A 9837-nucleotide genomic window follows, 5' to 3' on the forward strand; every position below is an offset into this window, starting at 1 on the left:
GAGTTAGGGAACAGTCTAATGCTGCAGTTTGTGGTGCTGTTGAAAATGTATGTGTTGTACAAACAGGTGTTTTTATTATTGTATTATTATTACTATCAGTGGGGGTAGGCTAACTAACAGAAACACTTCACCACAAAACTACATCCTGCAAAATTATCACACAGTTTAATGAACATTATAACCTTCATGAAGGAGAATTTATTGCAGGACTCTTATATTGCTGCATTAACTTTAGCTGGGTGTACCTAATAAACTGCTAATGTGGATCACTTAGCTGTATGAGATAGATCTTATATATATATATATATATATATATATAGAGAGAGAGAGAGAGAGAGAGAGATAGATATATGGGCTGGTGGTATGTGGAACATGTGACTAAACCTGTCTGTGGCTGCACTGACTGCCGTACTCATCAATCTGTGGAAGCAAATCACTTAAAAACTCAGAGTGTATAACAATACATCAACTGCACTCTTCAACACACACACAAGTGCACTTAGGCACACTCCTCTGCCCTTAAATAACTCTCTTCTATCATCGTCTGCTCTGTTTTTTCTCTTAAGATTTAAAACCCCTCATTAACTTGAGATGGTCCCCTAAATCCTCCATGATAGAAGGGAATATATTCTCTGCTTTCAACTTATCCTCGGGGATGAGACAGAGAGAACAGCTGGACAGTTGGATGGAGGGGCTGAGTGAATTAGTAGAGGCTGCAAAGTTTTGTTTCTCCCTTGTGATCAAACCAGAATGAGCGGATGAGCGGATGGATGGATGGAGAGATGGACGGGGAGAGATAAGGGACAAAGTGAGAGGGCTGGAGTGATTGGTTAAGACATGGATGACAAAGAGGAGTAAGAGGGAAGTCTATAATGTTAATTTCCACCTTTAATTATATTATTGTGCTGTTCTTCAGCAGAAGCAACTGCAAAATGTACTTAGTCTTGCTTTATATTACATTCATCTATGCTCTTAGAGGGGCTATTTTTAAGTTTTCTCTGCCACAGAACAGTTTTCTGTGTGTTTAAAAGACAAGAGGTTATAATATTCCCTCTAAGCAGCACTACGCCTTCAGGACAGAGTGCAGGCTACAGAAGAGAAACTCTCAGAAAGTGATGTGATGGGCCTGTGCTACCTGGTTAGCCTGCTAACCTCAGTCAGAGAAAATACTTGATAGAGACAAGAGTAAACAGTGCACTGCATAACACTCTTGTCATGTATGGTTTTGTGGTCAAGTAGCAGGAATTTGCTGGTTCAGTAGCTTTAAAGTAGCTATTTGTAAGTTTCACTATTGCTACATAGCCAGTGGCTAGCTGGTTAGCATGCTAACTTCAGTGAAAGGGAAAAAAAGCGATGGAAATAGAAGCAAACAAGAGGGTTGTTTTCCACCACTGGAGACAGCTATTGGTGAGTAAAGGAATTAAGTTTGATGCTGAACTCGCAATGTTTCTTCTAGACTGGTAAATAAACAGTTGTTAATGCTAACGCTATGTAGCAATAGCAAAAGTTTCAAATAGCTCCTTTGAACCTGAGCTCACACAAAATCAAACTCACTTCACACATCAGTTCATTCCGCCCATAGGCCTACATCATCATGCAGACAGCAGCATCCCACTTTCAGTCAGGTACACACATCTGGGAAATTTACCAGTCAGACAGTGAAGGAGGAACAAACAGTCGATATCACATACTTTTGGATGAGCAGGCATCATATCAAGCAGATCCATGAATCAACATCTAACCTTCAGCGGCCTGTGTTTTGCTTTGGGCTGTCGAATGCTCAGGGAGATGCAGTGAGAGAAACGGGTATCAGAATCGAGAGCATCAATGTTAAGAGCTCTCACTGAAATCACTCCCTGTGTCAAGGTTTGGGTAGAGTTGGCAATTTTGGTCAAGATGCAGTGTTACAGAACATCAGTCTGTGATGGACACTGCAGTTCAGTAATGATCTTGTAATGAAATGGAGCAATTTACCTTTTTCTTGTACCCATTTTCTCTCAACACTGCTTTCTTAACTCAACTGAAAATATCCTGCGGCTGCATTGAATTCTCATCTGCTTCGGCTCCTCCTCGAAAAACAAATTAGTATCTTTGCCTCTTCTCTGAGGGATAGTCTCCCTGTTTTCCATTAAACATATCAGACCACTTCTGCATTTTTAACCGTTATTCAGCACAACTGCAATTAAGACGTATATTCATTAGCAATTAAATTATTTTCTCAATTAAGCTATTAAGTGTTTGCTTTAAACTATTAGAAAACAGGGAAAAATACCTGTCACAGTCTACCAATGCCCAAGGTGACATCTTCACATTGCTTGTATTGTCAGACCAACAGTTAAATCCCAAAGATATTGAGTTCGAAATTATATCTAACTTTAGAAAAAGCAGCTCTGTTTGAAACACTCATGGTTTCTTTACAAAATTACTTCTATGATTGGCCATTTATTGCCCTGAAGTTTTATGATAGTATCACGCAACAGTATAGAAGTGGACAATTCTGTTGGAGCAGTTTGAGAGGGGCTGCTGTAGCTCATGCGTGTAGAGTGAGTAGGCCACTAAATGTAGGGTTGATGCTTTTGGAGTCACCCTGTGTGTCCACCATGTTCAGGTGCTCTTGACAAAAAGGTGTAGTTCATTCATAGCCAAACAAAAAATACGTCATTCCTGCAGCACTGCAGCATGAAGGAGAAAACACCAAACTTTGCCCGACCATTCAGGAGAGTGTAGTTTTTAACAGTTTTTAACAGTGCTTAAATATGAGTAAATAGTTCATTTGTTGGTGGCTATTTTTGTCTGTGGATTAATCCATGTTTGGCGCGAGTATTTGTAGCAGCAGTAGGGCGGTGCATGTAGGACTGAATCAAAACAAACTCCAGTGTCTGTGTTCTTTGTAATGAAGGAACATGTCCCCCAGTGACACATTGTGGATCACTGATGTGTTTTTAATGGTTTTTGGAAACAATGCAGCTGCTCTGTGGCACAGAGGAATAAAGAAGATCAGAAAAAAACTTTGTGGTATGATCAGCTCATTGTTAGTTTTGATCTTTTCATAGGATTTGTTGACAATAAAAAAAAAGAAACTACGCTTTACCTTTAATACTGAAAATGTTGATATTTGGTGGAGTAAGTTCCTTTAACGTTAACCATAGAAATATGGGTCCGGCAATGCAAGTTACACTGGCAATAATAGCTTCTTTGCAAACTTAGCAAACTGTATTTGCCTCCACTTAATTACTGCATGTAGAACTGGTATCCTAGCAACATTTAATATACATTTTAAATGATAAAGTTTTCTTCCCTTCTCTTCTACAGTGCCATGGTGATATTTCATCCTGTGTGTCTGTGTGTTTCAACAGGTCCGTCAGTATTAATAAATGACAGAAGCTTCATGTTTACACTGCAGCTACTCACATGGTGACACTGATCTAATTTACACTGTGGGGCCCCATGCTGCATAAATATGCATATTAATGAGGATAAGATAATTTTAGTAAAAAATACAACTTGTTAAAGTCCCACATATGATGCTTATGTTGATGCCCTGCATGTGTTATGTGATGTGAACATATTTGCTAATTAATACATCAATTAGCTTAATTAATGACCTCGTTACAACAGCTGTTTATGTTTAAGATCTCATACTGATTGGAACAGCCCATTAAGCATAAGCAAAGAAACAACATTTCTTCTAGACTGGTAAGTAAACAACTGTTAAAGCTAACGTTGGCTATGTAGCAATAGCAAAACTTACAAATAGCTCCTTTAATGTTAGTGAAGTTAGCGAGTAGCTGGTGCACATAATGGAACATTTACCAGCTATACTGTAGACCTATGTGCATGTTGCTTGAGAAGTTAGGGAAGACCACAAAAGATCTAAAAGCAGAGTGAATTTTGGATTTATGTTACTCAGGCCAGAAACATGACTTAACTGAATGCTAAAGTGCTAACCAGCTAGTCCCAGCGTGTACAGACTGTCTTGTTACTTTCTCATACCAAGTCACTGTAGCATGCAGTCTGCCCTGAAGAAGTAGCGCTGCTCAGAAGGCATTTTATAAGCTTGTTATATTATAAACGCAACAAACAAAAAGGCTGTAAACAGCTGTTAACGCTAATACTTGCTGCAACTTTAAACATTCTGCCCCCAAAGTCATAAATAATTCGTAGCTTCATCCAAAAACTGTATATGCTACATAAACTATAATCACTATCTTTCTGCATGAGTTTCCAAATTCAGAGTATCCATCTTGAAGTGGCACAAAAATTACATGATGGAAAAATAAAAACCCGGTTCACTAAATCCCTCACTATACATAAGACGATTTGTGGTTAATGACTCGCAAGGGAGGCCGGACAACGCTGGACGCATGTGGTTCTTGCAAGCAAACTAGAAAGACACAGTCACATGGTGCTTGTCTGTTTGCACACATGCTTGTCTGCACACTTCCCTCACAGCTCCATGTGTACACATACTGTTCAGTGTTAAGGTTTGATCAGCATGCTCTCTTTACTCATGAAATTAAATGGCTGTTATAACTATGGTCAGATTGTGTTTGGGACCAGTAAGAATGTTCTATCCTGTGTTACGGCTGCGTGTTCCCTTCACACATTCACTAATGTTTTCTCTAGAAAGTCATACGCCATGAAATTATTGAATTATAGCAAAAAGACCTGGAGGACATTATGGTCATTTGGTTCATGGCCGTGTCCCAAACAGACTTTTATTTTTTATTTTTTTGGAAACTTTGTGCTTGACTTGCTTCTGCTGAAAACTAGCCTCTGCTCCCACTGAGTATTGGCCTGGCTGCACAGCATTACCGCTGCAAAGCACAAAATGGCACTCAAGTGTTTGGGTCCCAGCTGAAAACACAAGCAGACACCTGTTCGGCTCCATAAAACCAACTCCCTGTAAAAGATCTGATGGTTTACCTTTGAGCCGCTAACAGTTCTTCACCGATTTTATGACTAATCTGTCTGGTTCTGTTTCATCCCTCTCTCCCCCTCTGGGATTTTCTAACAGGACATGTACATATTTGTTATCTACAAATCTAACACAGATTTCATGGCTAACGAACCTCCCCTCTCCCCTTCCTCTCTGCTTACTTCCCAATCCCTCTGTGTGTTTGGTGGTCTTGTAAGGGTCTCGCTGGCTTATTGTTGGATCAGTGCGTGTTTCTGTGTGTGTCTCTGAGGTTTTTAGCAAAGCTTATACAGGATTTTCTTCACTAATAATCCACTGTAGACAGCATTATGGTTTATGACGTGGAGGCCAGAATACTAGGCCTCTTTCGTCGCAGCGCTTGGGAGCTTTAATGATATCCTTTGATTCTCAGCGACAGCGATGCAGAAAAAAGTGACCACGAGCACAAAGAACACAGCTAACAGTTGCGGAATGACATTAACATTGCAAAGGATAACATCAAGAAGCAAGAGAGGGGAAATGGCCCAATGAGGCAGAATGCTGAAGCAGCCTGTGGTCCGAATGCCCTGCTAGTTCAAAAAGCAAAGAAATGTTATATGTGAAACAAATGGCATCTGTGCCTTGTGATATAAACTTCTAAGAACTAGTAGTGCAACCAAAACTGGAGTAATGGAGACTCTGGGACAATGCTGTAATGCTGTCTCAATTGAAAATCCATGTACAAGCTTATTAGTGGAAAATCCTTAATAACTCACGTAGCAGTTAACATGAGAAATTAACAACGTATTATAAAAATGGGGATAAAGTAATTCACAACCCCTCCTCGTTGTTGTGAGTGTGCCTTTTTTTATAATGTGTATGCTCGCTCTCGCTCTCTCTCTCTCTCTCTCACTCGATTTTTCTCAGGAACCTTCTTAAGCAAAAAAGACTTTTCCACCACAGCCTCAGTCTCAGTCTTCAAGCCTGTCGTTTGGTTTTGCCTGCCTGCCTGCAAACTGAAGATTTACACCTCTTTCTGTCTCCAGGAATCGCTGTCAACAAACCTGCCTACTGCAATCTGCCGAGTCTGCAGCCACCTCACCACCACTCACCACACCACTTCACCTGCTGAAAACAAACAAAAAAAAAACACTTTGCTTTAATTATCCTGACTTGCTTCTCCCATGTCTGCATTTGGGTCCCAGCCTCTGATTTGTGAGAGTTATGTGCATTTTTCTGGAATGGAAACAAAAAGAAACTAAACTGGAGTTGAACAGAAATTCTGCTGCTGGTTAGAGAAATAATAAAATAAACATAATTTTGCCTTGGCAAATGCAAATGAAGAAAATGAATCTGAAATGAGATTGAAAAAAAAAGAAAAAAAGACAGTGCCAGCTTTACTCTTTTTGTCTGCAGCCCTGATAAATGCTGCTGTAACAACCTAGAAAATATTTAAATCAAATGCAAATAATCAGCTCACAATTATACATATTGCTCCAGCTAATATTTATCATAATCAGCTGTATTTTGTACAGTCACTCTAAAACATGGCTCAGAAGGTGTGTGCTCTCATTGAGGACATACTCTTAGCAAAACTGGAGCCATGGAGCTAAAAGTATTTTCTAATTTGTAAGAAACATATTTATTTATCTATTTAATGTATTTTAAGTTTGAGTAAGTGACGTCTCCAAAGTTTCATGTTTAGCAGTGATTTATATTGATTTCCTGTATATCTTGTCTCCAGTGGACGAAGTTATTTAAATGCCATAAACACTTCGGGACATCTCAAAACGTGTGCGTGCCAATCAAACTGAAGTCATTTTAACTCCAGACGTACGCAGTCACAGTCAGTTGAACTCCAAGTCAGTGAAAGTTGTGAATGCAGCAGGGATGAGATCAGGGTTCCCAAGACATTGAATTCTATTTTAGTTTAGTTTAATTGCTGTATGTCACACGTAGTCCATAACTGACTTGTGCAACTGATTGACAAGCACTTGCTAGCAAACTTGTGGACTTAGTTGACTATTGTTTATGGACAGAAGAGCTGCAGCACCTGCCCTGGTGACCTGCTCTTGCACGCAGCAGCAACTGTTCAATCAGCTTCTTTGTGCAGTCACGTATCGCGGGGCACAAAAAAAAAAAAAAAAAAAACTCCCAGACTTGGGATTTTTTCTTCCAGACTTGCACACATGATCAGCACTGTCAGCGCTAGTCAAGGTAAAGGTGGGTCTGTGGACCCAACAACAGAGGAGCAGGAGACTGATGCACATCCCAGAGCTGGAGAGGCTGGAGCAGAGTGTCAGAAAAACACAACTCCTTCTGTTTATTTCTGTCTGCTCTCCACGGAACGGCGACTGGCTGTGGAGGAGGATGTCAAATTCATCAAACAGCTTCAATTTGACACCGAAGCAGGATTCACTCTCAGTGAACGTTTTGCATGAAAATTATTGACCTGCAAGGTGATAAAATGGAATCAAAGCATAAGATTTGCCTGACCCGACTGACACCTTTCCGGCTGTGTGAGTCGGCGAACATTACAGAAAGTCGACTGCAGTCACAGCTTGAGGAGTTTTGACATAGTTTGCCACAAGTTAGAATGAAATATTGTGCATATATATTGGTTTCTTGTTTTTGTATTGATTTTATTTATTATTTTTTTTCTTTCGCACATGGCTCATTCTTTAGCTTTTTCACCTGTCTTCAGGTAAATCAGGACATTGCATTTGATAAATTACAATCACTGACCCATGAGGTTGGTGATATTCTGCCCAACCAACAATGTGTTTATCCGTCATCCGAGAATGAAGATTTTACCTTGTAGAGTTTTTATAGTTCTTGTTGTTGTTATCGTAGTTTAATAATGGTTTTGTAGTTTTTCAACAGTATTAGCAGCTTTTAACACTAACCTAGGTTTCACACTCCTTGTCTTCGAGATGTCCTTTTATTTTTCTGTGATAAACTCATTTTATGAAGACAGGTAAAAAAAAACAAACCCACATAGATTCAGCCCCCTTGCAGAATCTTTTTGCTGTTTAAACACTGTAAAACTCTCTGACCGGGGCTGGAGTGGGATAAGAATTCAAGTTCAAGATGGAAATCTAACAGGTTTTGTTTATTTTATTTCATTTTATTTCTGTTTACTTTTTAACTTCCCGTATCTTTTAGTTTTATTACTACAAACAAAAAGCTGCTTCAAATGATGACACATGCTTGTTTTTGTACCTGGCACTTTCTCAGAGCTCTGACTTGACTAAAGACGTTACAGGTCTCTGTCTTCCATGTTATTTCCATGCATATTTATCTTCAGCTTTTCTACATTGTGTGATTAAGTGTTGATGTAGTTTATTTATTTATTTTTAAATCCACTCAGGAAGGGTAGTTGTGATATTATGAGATGCTGAAGACAATACATGTTAGCATGTACTGGCCCTCTGACAAAGAACATCCTTCTGGCTAGTGTTGGCGAGTGGCTCTTTTCACTTTCGGGCCTTTGTGATTTGAACACATAGTTGGCTGGTGAAGTAGTAACAACACACTGTCCCTCAAAATAAACTCTGACTTCCCCAGCTTGTGTGACACTTTTAGCCCCAAGTCAATTTGTTCCTACTGAGACATAAACCTTTAAAAAAATGCTAATAATTCCTAAACAGCTGGGCTACTGTAGCTTATAGCACACGAGACTCAAACGGTTGGATTTTCAGCTGTGGGTGAATCCACTCCAGGTGCTCTAGTGAGTAAATTCATGGTTATAAAGATATGTTTTTAATAGGGTGAATTAGCTAAATCAGGCTTTGGCTACACAGACAATACTTCTTATGATCAGTCAATTACATTTTCTTCTCTCCTCTACTCTCTACAACCCTTTCCACTGTTACCGCAATTTTCTCTCCTCTTCCATCTGTTGGTCCACCGGCACCCTGCTCTCCTCTCACCCTCACCTGCCACACCTGCCACACCTGCCCCACGTGTCACTGTGCTCCTGAAGACGTCACTCCTCAGTACGACTCAGTGCACATCATGTGAACACTGGTTTCGACACAGCTCTATACTCTGTGTTATAAAAATTACAAATAGTAGCAATAACAAGAACTTCTTTATGTTTTTTTTGTTTTTTTGTTTTTTTTTTACTATGTGCCATCCTGTTCATTCATAAACTAATGGCCACCTGGGTCTTGCATACCTCTGTCCAGGGATGGGATGTCAGGTGTGATTCCAGTGACAGCCTGTTGATGGTTTTTGTTTCTATTATAACAGGGGCGCTGAAGGCTGTCACAGACAGGCATGTGGTGCTGAGAGGGAGAAGAACACTTGTAACTGTATGTTTGGCCAGCCTGGGAGCAACAATCCAAAACTCTTTGTATTCTCTTCTCCTTTCTATGTCACCGAAACAGCTGAGGTGTTCCTACGTCCTTGAGGCGGAGTGTAGGAGTCCATCACCTACGATTCCTCTAATAAGAACTTGTCAGCAGCGGCAATTCTGGACTTAATTTGCTCCTGAAGCATCTTCATGTGCTGGGTAAACACAGTGCTTAAAGAGTACTTCCCCTTTTGACATTTTTCCTACTCTGTACTCCTTTTTGTGCACAAAAGTGTGTGACAGCGTCTTTGCACTGCACGGCGTTCGATTCAGGACCCTGCATCTGTTTGTTTGTCTCATTATAGAGAGTGAAAGTGTCTGCTAGGTAGGCTGCTTTCATCCAAAACGCATCAGTCAGCTGTTTTTTTTGGTCGATGCGAGTGGCGGATCACTCAGAACTTATGGTCCAAGTCTTAATGGCAGAGGGAGTCAGCAATTACCACAAACCACTCAACCCTTTACAACAAACCATTCAACAGCCTAAGATCTATGCTCATACATCCTTAAGACAACAGTGATCTAGTGAGGGAAACTGGAGCGGTGCCTGCAGGGAAAACTACAACAGAGGGGACCCTGGACAAGA

Source organism: Seriola lalandi, unplaced genomic scaffold, assembly GCF_002814215.2.
Source record: "Seriola lalandi dorsalis isolate HSWRI2012SDOR001 ecotype SW California unplaced genomic scaffold, Sedor1 jcf7180002054691, whole genome shotgun sequence".
Lineage (NCBI taxonomy): Eukaryota > Metazoa > Chordata > Actinopteri > Carangiformes > Carangidae > Seriola > Seriola lalandi.